General features: G+C 39.5%; 1 protein-coding gene across 1 annotated transcript in view; it reads right to left on the reverse strand.

The window, feature by feature from the left end:
* The window catches only part of LOC133639494 (cytoplasmic phosphatidylinositol transfer protein 1-like), a 116,987-nt gene that overhangs the window by 36,397 nt on the left and 64,785 nt on the right, over window positions 1-15,805 (reverse strand). The gene's annotated exons all lie outside the window — the stretch shown is intronic.

Genomic DNA, 15,805 nt, shown 5'->3' on the forward strand with positions numbered 1-15,805 from the left:
GCGACAAATGTTTACTTTCAAGATTCCGTCACATGCGATGATTCGGCTTTGCTTGTACTCATTTTCTTTCTCCTGTCTTTATGAAGAAGAAGACCGTTTAGAAGACAATTTTTGGCGAAATATGCAAGTGCTGGGGCCTCAGCTTGCAATATGTAAAATGTGTTTCATTGTGTATTTGAAGCCAATATTGACGTGCAGTAGCAAAGGTTTTAAGTCTGTCTGAAACCACGAGTGTCATAATGAAAATCCTTAATTACGCTGGTTACCGTATTTTCCGGACCATAGGGCGCACCGGATTATAAGGCGCACTGCCGGTGAGTCTAGTCAGGTCTATTTTCATACAAAAGGCGCACAGGGTTATAGGGCGCAAAGGGGTCATATGTATTTGTTTTCTAAATGTAAAACACTTCCTTGTCTACATAACATGTACCATATTTTTCGGACTATAAGTCGCAGTTTTTTTTACAGTTTGGCCGGGGTTCGACTTATACTCAGGAGCGACTTGTGTGTGAAATTAACACATTACTGTAAAATATCAAATAATATTATTTAGCTCATTCACGTAAGAGAGTAGACATACAAGATTTCATCGGATTTAGCGATTAGAAGTGACAAATTGTTAAACGTATAGCATGTTCTATATGTTAGTTATTTGAATGACTCTTACCATATGTTACACTAACATACCAGGCACATTCTCAGTTGGTTATTTATGAGTCATAACGTACACTTATTCAGCCTGTTCACTAGTGATGGGTTGATGAGGCCTCATGAAGCGTTTCGACACATTGCAAAACTGTATTGATACTGTGTCGATACTGTGTCACTAAATACTGACATCTGCTGGACATTAAAAATCCCTACAGGCAACCTATGGACCGACTCAACTGACACTGATTTTATGACCTAGTATATACAATAATATAAACCAAGTCATTGTATTTCATTTAGGATTATTTAATATCTTCATTTAAATAAAAATATATTTTTATCTTTTTTAGATACAGTCAATAAATAATGTGAACATGTATCATGACTAGGATGGTAGAAGGTGGGGATTGAACCCCAGTAACAGATTGCTGGCACGGCCACGCTACCAACTTCGCCACGCCGTCATTCCTGTACCTTCTCTAGTAACAGTAGTGATGGGTCCTGCAACACAGATGCATAGGCGCATGCGTCGAGCTCATAGAGCGAAACCCTGTGTCGGTGCGCGTACCGCTTTTACAAAGTCACGTGACCGATCATGAGCTGCTTTGGTCACGTGACCGATACGCGAACTGTATCGCACTGACGCCTCCTCTGTGCCCTGTGAGCAACCTTCCCTCTAAGGTGCGCGCCTGCGCAATTGCGCAGTGCTCAAGCGTCCTCCGCGCACACCGTGCGCCGCACAGCCAATATATGCCGCGCACCAAATCAAACCCGTCTGAATTATAAACAAAATAAACACATTTATTCTGTGTAATTTTGAAATGCAACTTTGAGTGACAGTGACAACAAGCGGCCCTAACGGTGTTCGTCAACAACACGCATTGCGCCGCTTCCTAATAAACAGTTTGACGCGCAGGCGTCAGTGCGATACAGTTCATGAGCGGTCACGTGACCAGAACAGCTCATGAGCGGTCACGTGACCAAAACAGCTCGTGTTCGGTCACGTGACTTTCTAAAAGCGATACGCGCACCGACACAGGGTATCGCTCTATGAGCTCGACGCATGCGCCGATGCATCGGTGTTGCCGGACCCATCACTACTGTTCACTATTCTTTATTTTAAATTGCCTTTCAAATGTCTATTCTTGGTGTTGGGTTTTATCAAATACATTTCCCCAAAAAATGCGACATACTCCAGTGCGATTTATATATGTTTTTTTTCCTTCTTTATTATGAGACTTATACTCCGGAGTGACTTATACTCCAAAAAATACGGTAATAGTGGTTCTTTGGTCAAAATGTTGCATAGATTATGTTTTACAGATCATCTTCAAGCCGCTTTCTGACAGTCGCTTCAGGATGCGCCGTTTTGTGGGCGGTCTTATTTATGTGGCTCACCTTCGACAGCGTCTTCTCCCCGTCATCTTTGTTGTAGCGGTGTAGCGAGCAAGGACGGGAGTGGAAGAAGTGTCAAAAGATGGAGCTAACCGTTTTAATGACATTCAGACTTCAATCAATAACGGAGCAGCATCTCCTCATCTGTGGCTCACTAGTGCAACAACAACGCTGGAAATGTGCCCCGTGAAAAACCGTCCGACCGGAACTCTAATAACTGAAGTTCTTTGGGTGAATAATGTATACTCACTATACCGGTATGTTTTAGCACTTTCATGGCGAGTTTACTGACAGACAAGAACTTTACACTGCTTTATATTAGAAATGGCAAGAGCGGATGATGAACGCAACATAATAGAGGAAAAAGAAGAAGCTTATCGACTACGGTGTCGGCACGGACTACAAAGGCGGAGTTATGCAGATCCCAAATACAGATCAACAGGTACCAGAAGGTAAGAAAAGTTGCTTTTGCATAATATTGTGAAACATTATTATGCAAAACAAACGCCAGATATGTCTTACCTTATACACACGCCATAATAATACTCGTATGTTGAAGCACAGTACAATCCATCAAGCGGTGTGGCTTCATATCTTACCAAAGTCATACTAAAACATTTTGATAGATTGAGCGCCGTGTGTAATGTTCTATATTTTCATCTCGAGTCATATTGCAGTCTTCACGTACCTCTTATGCGTGACAGCCATCTACTGGTCACACTATCATTTCACCATTTACCAAATAAAATAGATTCGAGGTCGGTAAGCACAACCAAAGTTATTCCGTACTTTAGGCGCACCGAGTTATAAGGCGCACTGTCGAGTGTTGAGAAAATGGAGATTTTAAGTGGGCCTTAAAGTCCGAAAAATACAGTACTTACAGTTGTACACATCTCTGGGTTTCTAGTTCAGGTCCTCTGCAGCTACATAAAATTTGCTTAGTAGTGTTCAATATAGAATATTAGTGATTGCTTTAAAGGGCATTTCAAAGTAGCCCTTTGCAGCACACATGCTTTAAGAGAAAGTCCAGCACAGCACAAATGGCCCAGTACAAGTACGTCCTAACAGGAGCTGCTGGCCTGGGATGAAAACACTTCCCTATGCCACGCTAGTTTTCTCTCTCGCCGACCTTTAACTGTCAAGAGTGGAAACGCCACACAATCACCTGAAATACATTTCAATATGTGTCAGCACCCTGCTGCTGTTGCAAGTCTCCAAAGTAATTTATTCACAGCTTCTGTCAAGGATCAGTTAAACAAACGCCTTTGGGTTCATCGGGTCATCAGATAGGATCTGGTGAGACAGACGCAAAACAAAGCAGAGACTATGCTACCTTTTTAGAGTGACTTGACATTTGATGCACAAGTATACAATTTCCCCAATCAGACATCTAAGATTATTTATAGATGATTTCCAGTAATCTTTAATATACACAATATTAAGAGATCTAATACAATAAATTTAAGGCTGGGCGATACGGCTAAAAACTCACTATAAAAGTTTTTTATATCTGTTGATATTGATAAATTATATCGAAAGTAAGGACCAGGACAAAAGTATATTAAATATTAAAAATTTAACCTTCCTCTAGTTATAATTTATAAAGGCAGAAAGGAAATATAAAATCAATGTAAAAAAAATTCTAAAATCACAACACTTAATCTTTTTAAATTAAGATACAAAAATAAGGAATATGTAAGAAATGTTCAAGTAACAAAATAGTGCAAAGTATGAAAATGTAAACAAACCCAAGAAGTTAAGTGGTCTGTAATTTAATTTGGTCTGTTATTCTTATTTAAGTATGAAAATTATGTTATGTAGTAATTATTTAAATATTGACCCAAATTATTTTAAATTAGCACATTTATTATATTTTGTAGCTTATTTTATTTATATAGTCCTGCATTTTAGTTCTTACCTTTGTCTGTACATCTGTATCAAGACGAGGGTTAAAAAGAAAAGATGAGCACGGCAAAAGACTCCAGTCGGTTAAAAAAAAAAAAATCTTAAAAACTGCCATACTGTCACGGTGTCCCGTTTCATCTAACATTTCATCGCTCTCTGCAGCACTCATTTGTACTTTGTACTCTTCTCACTCCATGCAGAGAACCAACAGCAAGATGTAACCAAACTTGATAGTACTGTGACGCGACTGGCTGTTTAGCATTTCCCTTCCATTGCTCACTTCCTGTGAGCCTTTGTTTATGCAACAAACCATGCTTAAATTTTTCCGGTTTCTTCCGAGCAAAAAAAAAATAAATACACATACAGTATAACAAACGTTTTATCTAACTTTTTTTTTTTTTTAATTGAAATCGATTACGTGTCTATCACGAGATAGATAGATGTATAGTCCTACAGTAAATGTATTAAAAATTCTGCTTTTACTGTAGGTTAGAGTTCAGTTCTACACCATTATCTTTAATAAAAGGCAGAATATTTGATAGAGATCTATCACTAGATCCCATTCGACTGTGCGGACATCATGACATTGAGTGGTTAATTAGAGCCGAGTTGCAGGGACAGCTTACATTTTGGATCACCTCTGATTTGCATTCAGGAGTGGCGGCAGTGTCAGGTGTCTGTAAGGCCATTACAAATGAGCTCTGTGGCTCATTGTTTAGTGTTTACCCAATAATACGATGGAATAAAAGGTTTAGGCAGTGCTGTAGAGGTGAAAGGCGTAAGATTGTACATTGTATTTAAAAAAAAAAAAAGGAAAACCACAAAATGCAAGAGCCCTTGCATTCAAGGGAGTACTTCAGCTCTTAACACTATCGGCATAATCTACTAAAATGCATACAACACGCACAAACTCAGTCACAAAATCAGTAGGTGGCAGCAGGTAGTTCATTGCTTTGTAGAAGTCTGAATACGTCGAGGATGGTTTGTCATGATCCCAAAATGCAGAGCACAGCGGGAGACAGCGTGCAGGTAAAAAGGTATGCAACGCTTAAACCAAAAATTAACAAAAGGCAAGTCCCGCTAGGAAAAGGCACTGAAGCATAGGGATGGCAATGTAAAACAAAAGTAAAACTGAACTGGCTGCAAAGTCAACAAAAACAGAATGCTGGATGACTGCAAAAACTTACAGCGTGTGGAGCAAAGACGGCGTCCACAAACCACATCCGTACATGACATGACAATCAACAATGTCCCCACAAAGAAGGATAGCGTACGCACAACTTAAATAGTCTAGATTGCGAAAACAAAGCAGGTGCGGGCAATAGCACTCAAAGGCGTGAAACTGCTACAAGAGAACGCCAACAAAACAGGAAGGGTCACCAAAATAACAGCGCAAGACAGGAACTAAAGCACTACCCACAGGAAACAACAACAAACTCAAAATAAGGCATGACGACCTGGTGGAGTTTCATTTAACCTTTTCTGCTGGTGGTGTGCCTCCGTATTTTTTTTATGAAAAAAATGTGCCTTGGCTCAAAAAAGGTTGAAAAACGCTGCACTAACTTATTAAAAACACAATTGTAGCAAGGACAATTTATTACATTTTGTTCGACCCCTTCTCTACTTAAACCAATTATTCCCATCCGCTCTGTTAATAAGGCGTCATTATACTAACACCAAGTCTCAAAAGCAATGATGGCGTTTGTGACCCTGCCCAACTGCGAGCAACTGAATAATGGAGTACTCACTCTTCCCCTTGCTCACACCACATAAAAAATGAGGGATTGAAGGACGCTGACAGAGGACAAACGGAGGATAAAGACAGTTGGTTGAAATAGAGGGGTAGAGAGGGTAACTAAAATAGCACAGCATCACCCCGATTCCACTCTATATGATAAAGACAAAAGCATCAGCAGGCGTCATCTAAAAATAACATTTATGAGGGCCAAAGTGATTATTTGAACGCGGTGCTTGGCCACAATCACACTTTGCTTGAATAAAACATAACGCAACTTTCCACAATTATAGTCCATTTTCGGCCCCCCCCAAAAAAAAGGGGGCAATCATTCGAGGTAGTGATGTTGTAATAATGTAACTATTGGTTATTTCTTATCAGCGATGTTGACGGATCAATCTCGGAGTAGCGTGCAGACAATACAAAAGAGGCTACTGCTGATTTGACTGATGACAAACCACGCTTGATTTGTAAATGCCCATTAATCAATGGAGTGACTTGTCATTATGCAGATTTACAGCCCATAAGAGCTTCACAAAACATTTGCTATATTCTAAAAAGTAACAGTATGCAGTCACTTGGGAAGAATGGCAAACCCGATTTGAGTGGAGCAATGCAATGACATTTTTTAGATATACTGTAAAGAGTATATTCACTTCATTAAACAATATTAGGTTTCATCAGTAAAGATGGGACACTAAATACAAGTATACAATAAAGTTATTATATTTATGTTAAAAAATAAAATAACCATTACTACTTCCTTAGGTATTCTGTTAAAAATGTGCAAAATCTGTTTAATACACAGGATATTGAGTGCAAAAATCTGTATTTGATAATAGTCACATCAAAAGGCAAAATGATTCTAAAAAAAACTGAAGGAAGTTTAGAATTGGAATTATTTCAACTAAAAAAAAAACAAGAAAAATGTTAAGACATGAATAAAAAAAAAATTATATTTATAATATTTCACATTTACCATGGGGCTTTGTTCTTGGTCCCCTGCTTTTTATCATATACATTTTTCCCCATGGCAATATTTTCCATAAATGTAAAATACATCCACTGATATGTGGATGACACCCAGCTCTACGTCTCAACCAAACCAACTGCTTCTCTTCCTCCTTCCTCCCTTACAGACTGCCTCAGTGAACTCAAACTGTGGTTCTCATCCAATGTCCTCCAACTCAATAGTAATACAACCGAAATCTTACTTGTAGGTACAAAATCCATTTTAGCCAAAAACCAACAGCTGGTCAGTTACTCTCTGCAATTCGTCCGCCTCACCCTCCTCCCAAGTTAAGAGTCTAGCTGTCATCCTCGACAGCATAGGGCTGGGCGATATGGCCTTTTATTAATATCTCCATATTTTTGGGCCATGTCACGATACACCATATATAATCGCGATATTTTGCCTTAGCCTTGAATGAACACTTGATGCATATAATCACAGCAGTATGATGATTCTATGTGTCTACATTAAAACATTCTTGTTCATACTGTATTAATATATGCTAATGTTAAACTTTCATGCAGAGAGGGAAATCACAACTAAGTCAATTTAGCAAAACTGTATTTATTAAACAGTTATTAAGCAGTGGCACAAACATTCATGTCATTTCAAAACAGAAAGTGCAAGATATGTCAGACATTTTAAAACAAGCCATGAGTGCATTTTGTGCATGTCACTTAGATAACATTTCAAAACAACACTAAATTAAAGTGCACTTTTTGTACAGAACGCCACAACAATAGTTAAAAACAAATAAAGTGCACTTTTGTGCATGATGTCACACAAGATATTTCAAAAACTATCAAATAAAAATGAGCTGCATAATAGGAACTCAAATAGTGTATGTCCTTCGTTCTGTAAAAGGTTCCTGCAGACTATTTGTTTCATACAGTGTTGATCTGGAAATTGTTACTTCGGCATTTTGTGGGTGTGGCACCAGCCGGAGATGTTGATATGCAGAGTTTCAACCACTCTTCACTCTCTAGCAGGTGACTTTTCAAATGATGCTACATATTAGCAGTGCTGCTACTTTCTGTAGCAACGCTTTTGCATATACTCGAATATCACGATTTAGTCATTTTCTATATCGCACAGAGACAAACCCGCGATATATCGAGTATATCGATATATCGCCCAGCCCTACGACAGCACTCTCTTTTCAAACTCAAACATTACCCGGTCTGCTTACTTTCATCTACACAACATTTAACTACTTCACCCATCCCTAACCCCACATACTGCTGCCATACTAGTCCATAGCCTTGTCACCTCTCGCCTGGACTACTGCAATTCTCTCCTGTTTGGTTTCCCTCACAAGTCACTTAACAAACTTCAGATTCTCCAGAACTCTGCAGCCCGAATAATCACCAGAACCCCTTCAATCCAGCACATCATCCTTGTTCTGCAAGAACTCCATTGGCTACCCATCAAACACTGTATCCAATTTAAAATAACTCCTCACTTTCAAGGCTATCCATAACCTCTCTCTCTGACCTGCTCCATGTTACCACTCCCTCACGTTCCCCAAGATCCTCTTCATCCATCCATCTCACTGGCCCCTTATTAAAACTGTCCACCATGGGTGCCCGAGCTTTCAGCTGCTCAGCCCCAGATCTTGGAACTCATTACCACCAAACCTTTGTATCAGACTCAATATCCCCTTTCAAATCAACACTCAAAACACCTATTCCTGACTGCTTATTCATTGTAAATCTTATCGATCTTTGTTGTTTGTTTTTATCCAATTGATTTTATTGTTTTGATGTTGAACTGTGTCCTTGAGTGCCCAGAAAGGCGCCTTATAAATAAAATGTATTATTATTGACAAACAGTGCATGCATGTTTTAAATCCCTGTCTTGGACCACAAATGTACTGCAGGGGTTTCGTTAAAGTTTTGGTGGAGTATGCCATTTAAAATATATATATATTCCCACCCCCGCAATGTTTACAGAACTTTCAAACATCTTGATCCAACACCAAGTAGTGAACATGTAAATGTGCTGTCAACAAGAGGTTTGCCTCCAAAATACTTGCAGCGCATGCCGAAAAGAAAACCTATGTGCGCCTCAGGCAGCCAGTTGAAGTTGCTTCTAGTCACAGACAGCTCAGACAGTTTTACTACACTGGAGGAAGATTTCAATAAGGTCACTTATTTTTCACGATGTCTCCCATGCAGCAGTAAAAAGCTACGATAGAAATAACAGCCACCAACCTTAACCTTGCATTTGTTCCAATATCGCAATCAACCCTCATTAAAACTAAAAGTTAAAGTACCACTGATAGTCACACACACTAGGTGTGGCGAAATTACCCTCTGCATTTGACCCATCCTTGTTCCACCCCCTGGGAGGTGAGGGGAGCAGTGAGCAGCAGCGGTCACCGCGCTCGGTAATCATTTTGGGGATTTAACTCCCAATTCCAACCCTTGATGCGGAGTGCCAAGCAGGGAGATATAGGGTCCCATTTGTACAGTCTTTGGTATGACTCGGCCGGGGTTTGAACTCACGACCTACCGATCTCAGGTCATTCATTTGAAAAGTAGAGTGATCATTGATTCCGAAGGAAGTTATTCTTCCTGGCTAGCTTGATTATGACAGTATTTTAAGAAGGTAGGACCACCTGCGACAACTGGGTTAACAGTAACCGAGGTCTCTCTTATTTCAGATTATTTAGTTCAATTCACTGTCAGTAAGGCCAGACCCGGTTGCAGAAAAATGTTTAGGGAGCAGGGCATCAAATTTTTTTAGGAGGACCCCTGCAAAAAATGTATGCCCGCCACGGTAGTGAGCACGCTTGTTAACGTTTCAATGCTGGGGATTTGTCTGTCCACAACTGATTACTAAGTGTAAGAAACACTTTATATTTGTGGTTGTCATGAGGATAACCACATGTCCGCGCTGTGGACGTACTTTAATGTACTTGAGATACACCCGCTGACAGCGATCTTCAAAATCTAAAATGACAGTGGCAGCTTTTAAGGAGAGGAAGGATAGCAGCAAGTATGATGTCAGGCTCTCTGCAGCTCGCTGGGTCGAGCACATGGAGCGACAGAAGTAAAGACGAGTACAGTCTCCAATAACACCAGAAATAGATGCTAGATTTTAGAGGTGTGAATCTTTGATTCGGTTGCAATTACGATTAAGTAGCAACGATTTGATAAAAAAAATCGATTATCATAATACGGACACACAAATTAGAACATGCACACAGATCAGATTACACACAGATTGGAATAGAGACACACATTACAACATGGACAGGGGAATTAAATTACACACACACACACAGATTAAGATATCGGTTTTCAAACAATTTTGCTACAATAATACTTGCATACCAATCGATAAGAGTTGGTTTTGCATAACAGTTCCCAATAAAAGTTAATGTAATTTAGGCATAAGATCAGACTTACACAGGAACTCGACTTTTGAGTCATCTACAGCTATAAGACACAACATAAGGTAACATCAGTTTAATTTTAAATTATGCCAGAGTATTAATCATTGTGAGCTGTACGATACAGTATATACAGTATGTATACAAAAAAAGTTTATATATAAAACATTTTGTAATGGTAGTGGAAAGGATGGGATGGTTATAATCAAATGCTTAGGGCACCAATTGAGCCCAGGGCGGCCTTGCTTGCTAAAACCAAAAAAAGTCTAGTGACCAGTTAAAGATTCTACATGACCTACCTATGAAATTGAGGTTTGTCTAACAATATTATTGCTAAAATGGTTGTAATTGATGAATGGCTCGTTGCCATGCTTGTTATCAAAATGCTGCAGTCTGCTCGGACTTAATGAATTGAGGTTTCCTGCTTAGAGAGACCACTAAGTGTCCAACCCCCCCTCGCTTTCCTCTTTACATCTTCAGCATGAAAGGAGTCAGTTGGCCCTGATTCAATCTAAATAGTTCACAATTCAGTACATTTTCAATCAACTCTCTTCCATCTCATTTCATTTTTAGCAATATTTCTTAGTAATGCCAGTAGCTTTGCCCAGCCCGAGAGAATTCACTGAAATATTGTTAAAGCCAGTCAACAGAAAAGCGGTTTCCTCAATCACATGTCTCTAGAGGGATTCAAAGTGTCAATGGACTAAAGATGCTGGCTGTAGTAATTGGCTGCGAAACAAATGCAAAATTGTAAAATGCATCAAGTGGTGTGTCTGACTCTCAAATGCTACAGCTCCATTATCTAAAAAGCCAACAAATAAGTTTAGAGTCCACTACGCTAGAAGAGCTTTCTTGTCAGTGCTCCAATTGTTGCACTTCTTTGTTCTTAAGACTTTCAGTAATAATTTGCTCCATCAAATTAACCTTTGAATTATAGCGGACACAAAAACTTTCAGCCAATCGCCATCAAGTACCCGTGAATATATTAAGGCCAGAACTCTCTTAGCCCATTAGTAGGGCTCTAGGATTTTTGGAATCGGGGACAGAATCACAAAATTGAACAATAAAAACAGAATCCACTATGAAACGTGGAAAGCAGTGGCGGGCCGTGCGCTTCCCACCTCGGCCTTCAGTGATGTGCGACTTCAATAATAACCTTTCAAAATACCATATTTATTTCACCACATGACCACGGCTTTACAGAAACACATTGGCGCACTACTGCGCATTGAATCACCTGAACAGTGTACAAAACGGGCTATTTTCCGGTACATTTAAAAAAATCAATGAAACCGCATCAGCAATTAAAACATCTTACGTGGCACTGTCAAAATTTTAGTAAATGTAAAAAACATCCAACTTGAAAAAATAAAGAATTCAAATATTTAAACTCACAACTTTTAGGACCCATCAGATACCGTATAAGCCAGTGGTACTGATCGTAGTCTGTTGATTCGAGTGGAAGTGGCGGGCATTTCACTACCAGAATAGCGTCGCTAACTTCCGGGGTCGGCCGACCTCGTCTCACAAGATGTTTCTCTTTAAATATCCTTCTTGAAAATGGCCATGCAAAATATATATCTGCCACCCAATAAACATTTTGTTGTCCTTTGTGGGTTAAAAAATTGAGCACCGGTGAATTTTCTGTCAGTGCCACTTCCTGCTTTCGTAAATTACAACTGATTGGATACTCACTTGGGAGTGATAAGTATGCATCTAATTAGTCATGTTTACATCAGGCTACCTAGAGGAGCTACTGTCAACCACTCGCGATCTGATTGGCCATCGTAGCTGTCTTTCAACTGTATGTGCTCTGTTCGTTTACACTGCACAGACCACAGCTATGTTGCTTCAGAAGGCTCCGGCAGAATTAATCCAGCTCTGGCAACAAGCTAGCTAAATTCTGATTTGACAAAAGAAACACTGGAACCTAATATGTCACAAAAAGAAATTATGATGAACACTTAAATATTTATGGAAAGTAAATAAAATATAAAATTAACTTTTATCAATTTATGATCATGATATTTACTGGCGGAAAGTCATCAAAATAAACATTCCGACAGTAATGTCATTAAAAGGAGATACGTTTGTCCAGGGATACCCAATTTTGGGGGACACGTGCACCTCCTCAAAAAAGAAAAACATAAAAAAACAAACTATTCACTCAACTCCATGGAGCCGTGGCCAACATTCGGTTGCCATGCACCCTTCTCAGGCCAGATCCCTGCCTACTTTAGGTAGAAAAAAAAATATTCGAAACTAATCTTACTCTAAATACAAAATCAAACTGTTGCAAAATGACAGATTTGCAAACAAGCAAGGTAATCATGTTATTAGCAACGTTAGCAGATGTAAGTGTGGGAACATTTCACCCTATGTTGTTGCAAGTTGCAAGAGTCGCTTCCATCCCGAAAAACACAAGCAATGACAGACTACGGTCGACAAATTTTGTTGCGAAAATTTGTTTTCAATGTCGACAAATTGTTGCGCCTCTAATAAGATGTTTACATAAGTACGTTCGTCAAGCTGTGACGTCACAAATGTTCCACTGTTGAAAAAGGCTGCAAAGCATAGCATTCAGAGGCATCGCAAACTGCGTAAAATGAGTCTCAGGATTTAAAGTTGCGAAATTGTTTAACACGTCAGAAAAGAGAAAAACCATCAGAGGCATTGTATCCAACATTGTAACAGCATTTGTAAGTCAAAAAAATAAAAATAATCAGAGGCCCCATTTAAAAGATTCAAACATCATTGAGGTTATAATTAACCGGCCTGCACGCCTTCCCGTTTGAATGTCAATGTGACGCAATAAGCACACTAACAGCTTTGCTAATCACCACACTTCACTTGCAGAGGGCCACACTGGTTCCCTTCGGGAATCTAATGGCAGCCCAACAGAGACCATTTTGCCCTTGGCTGCTACTAAAACCACTACTCTCAGACTCAAACAGCAACTTGGGAGGGGGGTGAAAAGAAACCTTTGCCTTCCACCAAAGCGCATGCGATTTGCTAGTGCTTACTTTTTGCGAGGAAGAAGCGAAATAACAGCCATAACAGCATAAAAATAAATACTTGGCTCACATTTTGAATAAATGAGCTCAGTGTGCTTTCCTTGGTTTCCACGTGTGGGCGGCCTGTAAGTACACGGTGTCGTTATAGGCACATGCTGGGAACCTGCAGAAGCGTGAGCCAACAGTGGTGCTATTCCTTTAATCAAAAAAGGAAGAGATAAGGACAGAAAAAGAAGACATATGACAGAATGTGCATTTGCTATATGTAAAAGGAGAGTCTAAGCTTCTACATAGTTTCTTGCATCATTCATAGACGACCACAATGATTTTTCAAGGAATCTTTCAATTGTTGAATAGCTATCAAGAGGCACTGCACTTTTTTCTTTCCTATTATTCACAATCCTAATGTAAGACAAGCACACTTATTTTTTAATGCATTCTAAATTGTAAATAAAAGTAAGCCAACAAATTGAGCCAAAGGGAGTCGAACCATTACGCCTCTTACTTGGATTTACATGACGTCACGTCCGGCCCATTAAACATGCATGGTGGTCAAGCAAACACCATTTAGCCTTCCTCCAAGAAATACGCCCCGTGCTTGCATTGTTTTCGGAAGTACAAAATGTGAAAAGGATAAACGTTTTAGAGTTCCTCGAGAAGTAATCGAGGAGGGCGATAGTGCCTAGATTTTACGAAAGCCCAAGATAAAAGTAGCGTGCCTTCTAGTCCAAGAAAGTAGAGCTGAAGAACGTAAAAGTCTGCAGCGATCACTTCGTTAAAGGTTTGATATATTTAACATTTAGTAGTTCCCATTTAAGTATTTTATCTTGTTACCAAGTTTAACAATTTTTTTCGTAAACCACCTACTCTGCGAGTCTAAATAAAAGAAAGCAAATGTGAGAAAAACCTAGAAGAGATGAGTTTTTACCAAAGGCGACAATCATGTGAAGCTTTCAGCACATACACAACATAGACCTCTATAGTTATATTTGATAAATGGGAAAAACATGTGTACTCGTAAACGAGTACATGCCAAGTTAAATCAAAATGTAATTTAGTATTGATGATAAATAAATACTAATTTAACTACTAAGACGCCATCGACGTGTGGCAGCAGGGGCGAGAATCTCGAAACAGAGTGTGGTGAATAAGGAAGATATTTGCAGGCCACCTCTGTGGCCTGCAAAAAATAAAAAGGTGTTTGATAAATCACGGGCTGAACTAAAAACTGCAATGTTCCAGCAGCAGTGCTGCTGCAAAAAACTTCTGCTTTTATCAGCGAGTTTGTTCAGACATATGTCTGAAAATCACCTACAAACAAAAATAACAGCCTCAATTGTACAACAAAATATGCAGAGAGGTGTCCCTTCCAAGGTTTCTAATTCTCATTGGGTTGAGTTTTTTCTTGCCCTGATGTGGGATCTTAGCTGAGGATGCAGTTTTGGCTTGTGCAACCCTTTGAGACATCTGTGATTAAGGGCTATGTAAGTATACCGATTGATTAAACTACGATTATGTGAACTGGTCAATATTGAAAAAAGGTACTCCACTAAATCCTTTTAGGAACAACCCTTGTATTTCGAATTTGCTCTTTGATAAACTTAAATGCATTTACCATAAATCATTGCATTTGTTTTAACATGTTTTTAAAACATAATTTACTTAAACTGCATTATATCCGTCCATTCTAAATGAGTCTAATACCATGGTAGGGAGGGACAATGCATGTTTGTTTACATAGTGTACGAAAACGTAAGCACAGCAGATTCTAGTTGCTAAACATGTAGGCACAGGATTAAAACAGTAAAATTACACAAACCAATAAAACACTAAAAATATACACAGTAATACAATTACAGGCAAGTAAAAAACTATTGTTTGACCATACATATATCAAGTACACACTTATACACACTAATAACCCCTCTACCCATTTGTATTCTTGACTCAAATTACAATAACTGATCTGCGATGAGGTGGCGACTTGTCCAGGGTGTACCCCGCCTTCCGCCCGATTGTAGCTGAGAGGCTCCAGCGCCCCCCGCGACCCCGAAGGGAATAAGCGGTAGAAAATGGATGGATGGATGGATGAATGAATGAAAAAATTTATCGTTAAGCAACTCTCAAGTTACTCTACCTTCACTTCTTAATCACACACAAATCTATTGACATGACATGTCAATTATGGATTATGACAAAGGTTAAACCTTTGTCATAATCAGATTTTATGATCTAGCGTACATAAGAGACTTGCAGCCTTTCCCACAGTCATTAAATCCCACACCTAAACAAGCACGACGGTTAGCACAGCGATGGAACCCATCACTTTGCACTCTCATTACCTATGACGGCGCCTCCTGTTCTGTGCACATTTAATCAACTCGGCAGCGGTGCACGGTGCGTTGGGCTGCTCTCTCTGGATACGATTATTCTTAGGCCCGCAAGTCAATAGGGGGACGCCCAGTGTAATTAGTGAGAGCGGACATGACGGAAAGATTGAGTAGCGAGAAAGGGCAGAGCAACAAAACTTGGAAAAGACACCCCTTCAGGGATAAATGTTGCGGAAAAGTTATTGGTGTAAGCTCATCGACAAACTGAATATACATGCTCAGTTTACAGACAGGCAATAGAGGCGCTGAGGCCCAGTGAGCAACTGATCTTAACAAGAAGGTTGTAATAGTGTATTGTGACAAGGA

The sequence above is a fragment of the Entelurus aequoreus genome, linkage group LG22 (genome assembly GCF_033978785.1).
Source record: "Entelurus aequoreus isolate RoL-2023_Sb linkage group LG22, RoL_Eaeq_v1.1, whole genome shotgun sequence".
NCBI classification, from domain to species: Eukaryota; Metazoa; Chordata; class Actinopteri; order Syngnathiformes; family Syngnathidae; genus Entelurus; species Entelurus aequoreus.